Genomic DNA, 11,177 nt, shown 5'->3' with positions numbered 1-11,177 from the left:
TATCACCGACATTTTTTTATACTGAAAATATTTCTCGTATAATGACTGTACACATAATATATTATACATGGTTTTAAAGTCACAAACATTCTAAAGGAAACAAAAAGCTTATAAAACACGTAATTGGATATTATAATCGTGTAAATGGTCCAAAAGAATGTGATCTGGAATGTCGCCCATATGTCGGCCCTTTGTTTTATAATCGAATAAGCAAACGAACCTTTTATAAATGTATGAAACACATATATACGAAATTATTAAAAACAAGAAATAAATATCAAACAGTTATTTGAGAAAAAAAATCAACATAGCGACACACTAGAAACAATGAAAAATTTTTAAATGAATAATATTGTGTGATCTTTAATAATAAGTAGTTATGCTGTGCCACTGTCTTTCATTAAAAAAAAAAAAAGAAATACCGGTTGTATCAATATTTAAGATATTATGTATGGTTGCGTTCTTTAATGCATTGTTATTAAAATATTGTTTAACTAGACTTTATACTGGCAGCAATGTACAAGTTTTATGAATAAAGGTTATGTTGAAGGGCTCTGTTGGCAGTGTCGTTACTAAATGCCATGATGCCCATTCTGCTTCCCAATATTAAACAAATCATTAAACTCTCCTAAATTTTCGTTTAAAATTATTTCCAACTTTTAGAATAGTTTATTATTTTCTTTAAGTCCATTTTTTGCCACCTCTTTCGAACGCTGGTTTTACAGTGCCGGGCATCTACAGAGCGGATGTTGTATCGTCATTCCTTCACCCTCGCCTTCCCACAGAAGCGACGAAATGGGTAATAACTCCAGTGGTTATATAGACTAGATTATTCTTTAGGGTATGTTCTGATATACACTGGGATCACTGTAAGATATGACATTTATTCAGTATACTGCGAGGCTGTTCCTTTTTCTACGGCTATACTGGTTACTGATTTAATTGGAACGCAGTCCAGTATACTGTTACCCGTTTTTTGACACCGTTGTCAAACGAAAATAATTTTCATTAAAAAATTTTCTGTTCAAAGAAATAAATTATTGTTTGAATATTCTTATAATTAAATATTTGATGAATATTTATAACATTACTTATGATAATAATGCATTTATATTAATAATTGACGCGAAATGTTATAAAACTGTGACCAAAGCATTGAGAGTACCCTACCTCTAAAACCTTACTATGGCAGTGTACTGGTAGCCTATAACGAGACGAATTTCTCACGAGTGAGAGCACTGAACAATGCTCGCGGTGTATATCGGAACGCAGCCACTTGTATCTATGCTCTATTGCTATCAATATTCGTTCACAAGTTTCGAGCAGTGGCACAGAGCTGAGAATTTTTCGATTCATCATTCAAAGTTTATTTACAAATACTGTTTAAAGAATATACAAATACTGTTTATGAATTTCGGGATGGCTTGGTACCTACTTTATTTAAAATTTTTCAAGCTAAATAGAATATATATAATTTAATTTTCATAAAATTAATTTTGAAGAAATATGAGTTAAAACCAAGTTCATAATCTTTGAATTAGAAGCCATTAATGGTAAAAATAAGCTGATTATTAAATAGTTAATCGAGAAGTTTCGAAGACCATGTTACCAAGTTAGTAAGCTGTGACTAGAAGTCCATGATTTTACAAAAATGTATTTCTATCGCCATGTTTAAAAGGTTTCTTAATTCTATTCTTATCTATTTATATTGTTGGTAACACTCGGAAAATGTATGCCAATAATTACTATTTCATCCTATAAAATGATCTAAAATAGCCATCCTGCCAGCTATTCATTGTTTAGAGACACAACAACCCTAATTTAGTACTCGATTTGGATTTAAAATTCTCTCTAATTAAAATTGTTGACTAACTAAATCACGAAATAGTTTATAAAAGTTAATGACCGATTATAAGTTTAAATAAAAAAAGGAAAAATTATTGTGAATACTACTCATGAATGCATTTGTTCTGTGATTCTCAGATGACGCCAATGTATTGCAGTGGAGTCAAGGTGAACTACGATTCGGGGTGTCTGCAACGCGTCTATGGTAGTATGGTACAGGAACAAGGCCATGGTCGGCATTTACTCTTCTGAACTTGTTTTCTTCATTGCACATGAGGTAAGTCCATAGATACAACACATAATATGTTTTTTATTTGAACAATCACTGTTTATAAAAAAATATTTTTTTTTTTCATTTTATATTTCTTAAAATTATCTCCATTTCTTAGATTTTAAATACAAATTTTTGGTATCAAATTTTTGACAAAATATATAATTTCAAAATTTTTATTCATGAACTTATTTATTGTGCAAAATATTTACGCCACAGGCGTTTATTGTCGCGCCGATATCAAATTACTATTATATTATACCTTTAAGAAATACGATTTTTTTTTTTTTAAATTAACCACAATTTAACCGCGAATATATTGTCATTGATCTAATTATTAATTCATTTGAATTTAATAGCATTCCGAAAGTTCATTCATTAATGCATTTTTTTTTTCGTCAACAATATTGCAATATATTTTTGGAATTTTTTATTGGAGAATTATAGCTTCCAAGGAAGGTCATTTTAAGTAATATCTTCATCACTAGGGTCATTCAAGTTGTTGCCATGTAGAATTATGTTTGAAAACAAAAATTAGTACAGTTGCTAGAATTAAATCAATTTTTAATGGAAATTTTTTTGATTTTTTGATTATATTTGCGTGTATTATTATATTCTGTACAATTCGCGTATTGGAGACTGTGGGTAAGTAGAAGGGTCCCTTATTTGTTGGTAAATTAGCGACCACTTCAAGATTGAGTGTAAGAAATGTCACCATTGTTTGATATTTTCCAGTTGTTACATTTTTTCTTAATCGTAGGAGCTCAATTATCATAAATAGTCAAATCTTACTTTAGATATTAGATACCAAACATTACTTATTCACGTAATCTGGGACTTAAGATTAACACAAAGCTTTTGCCACTGTCTTTGGGCAATGGAAAAAATGCCGCCCTTGGGAAAGGTCAAAAAATGCCTTCCTAAGTTTCTTCAGATAGACCTGATACAATAAAATGCATATACAATTTGAACTTAGAGCATTAATTTGAACTGAATATGCTTAAGAATTCGTCATTATTTCAGAAAGCGTATGAATCAGAATTCAAAAATTATACGTTTGGCTGAGAATATGTGTGTGAAATTAAAAAGTATAAAATCTTAACATTTTTTGTCATGTCTAAGATCAAATTCGCATGTACGCAAAAATATTTTGACCTTTCGATCAATTTGCCGCCTAGATCCATGACCCATGTGGCCCAATATGTAAATCCAGACCTGGCTAACATTTTTGAAGTTCGCCCAGTCTCGAGCCGGTTCATCATTTATGTAATAATATTGCCTATATCATTAAATAAATAACATCATAGTTTAATAAAAAAAACAAAAAGAAAACCGAGTTCAAAAGAAAAACTTTTCCAAAACAAATTAATATGCACTAAAAAGTAAAAAAATAACGATAATATAATGTAGTTAAAATTATTGTTATTTTTGGAATCGGTGTCAGCCCAAGCTAATGTAGCAAACTGTCCTGTCAGAGTTGTTTCCTTGGCTGACACCGAATCCAAAAATAACAATAATTTTAACTACATTATATTATCGTTATTTTTTTACTTTTTAGTGCATATTAATTTGTTTTGGAAAAGTTTTTCTTTTGAAGTCGGTTTCCTTTTTGTTAAAAGTTTTTTTTATTAAACTATGATATTATTTATTTAAAGATATAGGCAATATTATTACATAAATGATGAAATCATTGTGTCAAAACTCAAATATGTTTGTCAAAAACTTTAGCCTAGTATTGGACAATCAGAACAGACTCTTCTCTTCTTTTTCTGACAAATCTAACCTTGACAAGTAAATAAAAGTTGAGCTAACTAGGTTTCTACTAAATTTATATTTTTTGCAAATGCAAAACTAAGAGATTGTCTTTTTCATTACGAAAGTAAAAAATAATTTTAGTCTTTTGAAACAATAATTTTTCGAATTATTTGCTTCGTTTTATTATTACAATAATTCGTGACATATTAACAGTACCTATATAAAGCAGATTGAGAGCATTGTTATCATTTTGAAATTCATATGGTTTGTATATATTGGAATTAAAAGAAACCCTAAACAATGCCTAAGATAAATAAATATTCATTGAGATAAAATAATTTATATTTTACTTTTTTGGTACATGATTCGTTTACTTTTAGGATACCGTATTTAAAATTTGTAAACTTATTCATCGACATTTTAACTTACTAGTTCTAGTTTTGCTTCATGTTATTTAAATCCGAGTTACATCTGAATACCTAAATCATGACTGTATGGGGAAGTTGTACTCACCTGTGCTAGTTTGTGTTAATTCACCAATCCTGAAATCGGCTTCTTACCTTACTGAAAACTTACAATAGTTGCAGTAAGTGTGTTTAAGTGAGTAAAAAATCTCGGAAATTAGCATTACTCCTAAAATACTTAAAACTGCTAGATTTGTGGCCGACACCACGCAGCGAACATAGCCAAGATGACATACTCATTTTAACAAGCCTTTTATTTACACTTTCTGTAATTGTTTGAATACAGTGGACCCTCAGTAGTCCGGAAAACATTTTCAGGGCAGTGTCGGACTATCGAATTAGTCGGATTATAGAGTAGGGGAAAGTGGCCTATAATGATCCCTCAGGGTAAAATTATCCCTCGTTGGTTTAAGTAAACCATTAAAGCCTTCTAGTATATTTATCGATAGATGGTTTCCGCGCGATCAAATTAAACGTTCAACAAAGCTTTATGGTGATGTATAAGCTTATTTGTGTTTCGTAGCAAAAATATTAATTTTACTGCTTATGATTTATGGTAAGCCAAATTTCAACGTAAAATTTCTTGTTTTGTATTAGTTTTTGCTGGCTGGCTGTTTTTACTCTTGGCTTTTGTTGACTTTTGATATGATAACACATTTTCATAGGGGCATAATAAATTTTAATGTCAGTTTTTATGACGAAATTCAAATATGCCGCTACGGGTAAAATAATCTCCATTATATAGGCTAAAATGATCCCTATTTTGTGTGTAGAATTATAATAGATAAAATGATCCCCCCATCATGTAAAGAGTCTTGAATGTGTTGATTTACATGAATTTACCAGTGATTTTTGTTTTCATACTAATCGTTGATACAATGTAAAAGAACAGTAAATATTTTATGTGAACTGTTTGATAAAAAATGCAATGGGATCATTTTACCCACTACCTTTTCAAGGTCGGTCAAAACGATCCCTTTTGAGAAATATTGAATATTTCTAAAAATTTGAAGAGATCAAAAGAAATTTACATACCAATATTGTAACATTTGAATAAATAATTCGAAAATATTTCGACGTTGTTCATATGTCGAACAGCTTGGCTAGAAATTACATTTTTTCTTAGGGGGATCATTTTAGACTACCTTGCCCTACAGCCTAAGACCCCTGTAGTCCGGAATTTTTTTTACAAAAGAGCATCTAGTAATCCGACAAGATTCAATACAAAACAAAAGTTGGATTACAGGGGGTGCCGGATAAGTCAGGGGCCAGATTACCAGGGTATAATTGCATCATATCTGGCGCACGGGAATACTTTGTGTGAACTAAAAGAACGGGAGCACGAGCTGTTTTAAATTTCAATTAAGTTTCGATTGTCCGTTTGTACTCAGATGAACATTACTCGTATCAGGCCTATGGTAGGTATGCTTTGCCCTCCATTGTAATATCACTGGATTGATTCAATTTGGATGGGAAATAATGTTGGAGTGGTTCGGATTCAAGAATAGTGTCGGTAGACTCCTGTTATTATTGCTCTAATTTAACAAGACGTAAATGTAGTGAAAATAAATCAAAATTTTTCCAAAAAAATGAAATATGCGTCTCTTGAGTATTATACATGGTTTTTTGAAGAGACAGCATCAAGTGGTTCTCGAATAAAAAGAATATTTGTCTCCTATAAAAATAACTGCTTTAAATTTGGATTTTATAATATTAAATTCATAGAAAAGTGAATGTGGAACGAAATATTTTAATATCGAATCGAATATGGAATAGTATTTGAATTTATATAGATTTTGTTCGTTTGATTCACTGCTGCACTAACGCCGCTGTTGTCTCTCGGTCAAGTCATTTTAAAACCCATTCGTTTTCATATGTTATATTCATAAATTGTATATGGGTACGTACTGATCGTACATTATAGTGAGGTGTATTTTACTAAGAGAGACATGCGTTTAGGTTTGTAACAGACACAGCAATCGATTTACTATTAATTATCCAAGTAAATATTGGCCTATCATTTTTTATTATGTATGGCCTATCATTTTATGTTATGTCATATTAATGATTGTTGCGTCTATTATGTTTATATGATTTCTTTTTATGTCTGCAATAATTTATCCGATAATAAAATTTATACTTTAAAATTCGTTTTGTTATTTCGCAATATTTTGGAGTGGATATTTTGAGAAAGAGATTTTAACAGCTATTATAGGTTCATCTTGTAAAAACTAAAACATTTTTTCATATTAAAAATATATTATTCAAATGCTTGAATTTCTGACCTAGAAGGAATATCGCCATCATTTTTTTCAAACCTACAATATTTCTTATCAATCAATCAAATACTTAATAAATCTAATAAATCATATAAAACCGGCTAATAAAGGAAAATGGAAGAAACCGCTCGCATTTTGCTAAGACCTCATGGAATGTGTTTCTTTGGTGTCAAATATCATTAGTAACGTATGAGTTAGTGGCGCAAATGTTTCTATTTGTTAATAAACAATAAATTTTTAATTCAATGAAACGATCAATGTTAAAGTTCACTTAAAAAATTAGTAAATAGCGACTTGTATGACGTAACTGTTAAGTGTTTGTCAAATAATCGAAAACTATTATAGGTACATGTTTAACGTACTCGTATTCAAGTTGCCTATTTATTAATTCTGTCAACTTTCAACTTTAACATTGACCTTTTCATTGAATTAACAATTTATTGTTTATTAACAAATAGAAAAATTTGCACCACTAACTCATGCCTTACTAAAGATATTTGACACCTAAGAAACACATTCCATGAGATTTTAGCAAAATACGAGCGGGTTTTTCATTTTCCTTTATTTGTAACATCTTTTACTATACTATTTTTATAAACTTTGTTAAAATCAGATTAAAACTAGTAATTGAATAGTAATTGATATCATTTTCCGAGCAAGTAGAAATTTTCTCAAATATCTATGGTTTGAATGGCAATTCAAAATAAATGTACATACATTAATTCAAAAATATATTAAGGTAACAGAAATATGGTGGAGGCGCAGAGAATAATATTTGTAAGAGAATTTTTATGAACTATAAGATAGAAATATAACTTGCATAAATGTAGCATAACTTGCGACTATGCTTTTTAAAAACTTTAGACGCTTAGTTAGATGTGATAGTTTTTATTCGAACTTTCATTTTTTTAATTTCGAACGAGCCTATCTCAAAATAAATGCTATGTGATTCTTTTTGCCTGCCTTTGGAAAATTGATAAATATAGGTTTTCTATTAAAGACGATTGGAGTTTGTACCGCGGCCTGGGTGACACATAATTGAAAATCAACTTTTTCGATTTGAGTGTTTTTTGGCTTTCATTTTGCCGGCCATAGGTATATGTTCAAAAAAACCCATTAATAGCACAGAACTTAAACACAGAAAAATTAAAACAAAGGTTAACTAGTGAAAACAACCAATTGACTGAGTTAACTGTTCAAATACCGTTTATAGACATTGTTGATTACGTATTCGTTTGTTTTTTACGTCATGTAAGTAAAGAAAGATAAACAAACAAACAAAGACATAATATATGTAACGTATAAATTTAAATTACAAACAATAAGTAGGTGTATATACATACTATATAATGTTTCTAAACTAATTTACGTCCTCGAGGGTAAACAGTGATGTTTACGAAAAAATAATTTCAACCAAAAGTTATTTATTTCATTTATAAGGAACATTTTCTACATTTAAACTTTTGTTCTATCTCTGATAGTTTAAAAGATGGGTCTTACAGACCCAAGACTTGGACCTATGTTGCTATTTACGAACCCGACCTCACTTTTTACGTCCTGAGCTCGCTATAAAAATAAAAATTTCAGATGGATATTTCTTTTCCTTTTTGATGGATAGACAACCGAAAATAGACTTTAAGATGATTTTATGATCACCTATACCAATATTTTGTTTGTAGCATCAATATTTTTAAGCGTTACCAACTTAGGACTAAACTTAGTAGACCTTGATACATTTTATAGATATATACATGGCATAAAAATGAGAATTCACAGTACATTATTATAAACTTTTATCCTCATTTATAATATTTTATCTATACGTACCTTCTCAAATACCTATAATCTACGTCATCATGGTAATAATAATTGTAGTTCTTGTTATCAGATGGCGCCCTTCTTATATTCCAAACTAACATGTTCCTATATTTGACTGTGTTGTAGGTGAATGTACATACACACATACACACAAAATACAAGCATAGAAGTTAAAGTGTGGGTAATATATTGGTGATGTGATGATCAGCTCGTGCTTAAATAAAATATTCCCACGATCCTTTTTTATATTTTTTTTTTAAAATATTATAAAATGAAAGTTATATAAATAGTTTTTACAAATTTACTTTCGGCTATCAAAAGAATATGCGGTCCTAATATAATAAAATAAATGCATGTGTATCCGTTAAAAAGACTTTGTGTTGAAATTTATTGCACTTAGCCTGCATTTAGCTCGCTATTTATTCGTAGTCATCATAGAAAGAAAGCTTATTAACTTATGTTCATTGATGAAATGTAGTACAGGTGAAGATGGTGGACCACTAATGCCAATTTTTTGTTAGTATTGACTCTCAGCTATGAGGCATTTCCAGTTTTTAGCAATACCAATTGGTTACTTGATGCCGATGGTATATCATCTATTTCTGCTGCTTCTTTCAGACTATGAAGAAAACCTAAAATTCCATAGGGTGGATTTTCTATTGTCAGGAATTTACACAGCAAATAGTTTCTTCTATTTCATAGCGTACTTTACAGTAGTTTTTGTTTGTGATCTTCCCTTTTTTTAAATCTCGCCATTACAGTTTCCTTTATTGTAATTACCCCTGTGTTTATGGAGTTATACTTTGGTCTAAAAACCTTGCCAGATTGTCCGTCTCTATGTTTCTTTTCACATCGCTATGATTCGGGACCTCCCGCAGACAGAATGCGAGATGGTATTTGTATACAGAATACGAGACGGTGACTTGAATAATAACTGAAATTTGCAAACTTTAAAAAATCGAAAAAAAGAGAAAGTAAATCATAAAAATAGCTGAATTGTTTATTGGAAAATTATACACTACTACCTCGAGAGTGATTTCTTGAACCGTTTTCCTTATAATCTGTTCTGAATGGTTTGCATTTCTAATCGACCATTAACATTCCTATCGAACTTTTTCAATTTGTGGCACCCTGTGGTAAAAACTTTCTTATAATAAAAAATTTTTACATATGTAACCAACTTAGGAGACACCCTGTATTAGTTTTGTAATAAAACTATTGTTATTTTTTATTTTTTCATGATAATTTTAATGTTACAAGCAGTTTAAAATAATTTTTCAAAAGAGAAACGTAAAAGATCGTGTAACGTCATAATGTTAATTAATAATTGTATACAGTGTATACTATTCAATTAACATTATTACGTCACAACGATGTTTTACGAACCTTTATTTTTGTCGGGCGTCTTCGTTTCTCTTTTGAAAAGTTTTTTTGAAAACTGTAACTTTAAAATTAGCATGAAAAATAATAAATACAGTTTTGTTATAAAACTTATACATATATAATCTTTCCATTTTTGTCAAAAGAAAAATTTGGTATACAGTGTATACTATTCAATTAACATTATTACGTCACAACGATGTTTTACGAACCTTTATTTTTGTCGGGCGTCTTCGTTTCTCTTTTGAAAAGTTTTTTTGAAAACTGTAACTTTAAAATTAACATGAAAAATAATAGATACAGTTTTTTTTATAATAAAACTTATATATAATCTTGCCATTTTTGTCAAAAGAAAAATTTGGTTCAAAATCTCAATTATGTTATAAATAGATGTGTTTAATTCACTGATTTGCGTTCCCACCATATAGATCTTTTGACAAATTTTGAAAATGTTGAGCTCAAGATTTTGTGTCATTAATGTTTCCACAAAACCGGCTACAAAACAATACACCAAATGTTCCAAAACCCAAATCTCAAGAAACCCAAAAAATCCCTTTATCATTGTTTTTGTTTGTGATTGAAAAGATTATCGTCTTGAATAATAACAATCGTAAACAACAATATTAAAATTATTTTTTGTATGTGTTATTTTTAAAAGAGTTTTAAGTCACTTTAGAACAATAACAATAACAAAAATAAGTGCATAGAACTAAGCATCAACATCTACATAAAGTGTTTACATAACTTTTATCATTATTAAATCCTTTTTTCAATAAAAAAAAAAACTTCACCTGAAACTTATTAAACCTGTACGTTAAACGTGACGTTGGTGATTTTATGAAGTAAAAATCATAACAAAAAACTCATCTGCATAAACAAATATACATAATTTTTTAGGCTCTTCAAAGCAGTAAGAAAGATTTAACTAAATTAATACCTGAGATCTCTGTTCTTATAAAATAACTAGCGGACCCGACAGACGTTGTCCTGTAGATACGTAGCTTCAATTCATTAATATCTATACTATATTAAGCTGCCCGCTATGCCCGCTAAGCCCACCCGTTAGCTCATCCCAACAGGCCAATAATACCTATACTACGTTTAGCCTGTCTGCTACACTCATCCCGCTAAACCCCAATTTAACTCCCATTTATTGGACCGGCCTGAGCTTCGAACTTTGGCCTGGCCTTCGGCAGTGGAGCTCGCTGCGCTCGCATATGGCTCTAATAAATGCCTATTGACAATAAAAAATACATAGTACACATAGTAAGTTGTAAAATAATGTGATATGATTTATATGCGCTCCCACCATTTAATGAAATTTCATTTTTTTGGTACGGAGCCCTCAAAAACAGTTGTACTGGA

The sequence above is a fragment of the Chrysoperla carnea genome, chromosome 1, assembly GCF_905475395.1.
Source record: "Chrysoperla carnea chromosome 1, inChrCarn1.1, whole genome shotgun sequence".
Taxonomy (NCBI): Eukaryota; Metazoa; Arthropoda; class Insecta; order Neuroptera; family Chrysopidae; genus Chrysoperla; species Chrysoperla carnea.
Note: the sequence above shows the minus strand (reverse complement) of the source record.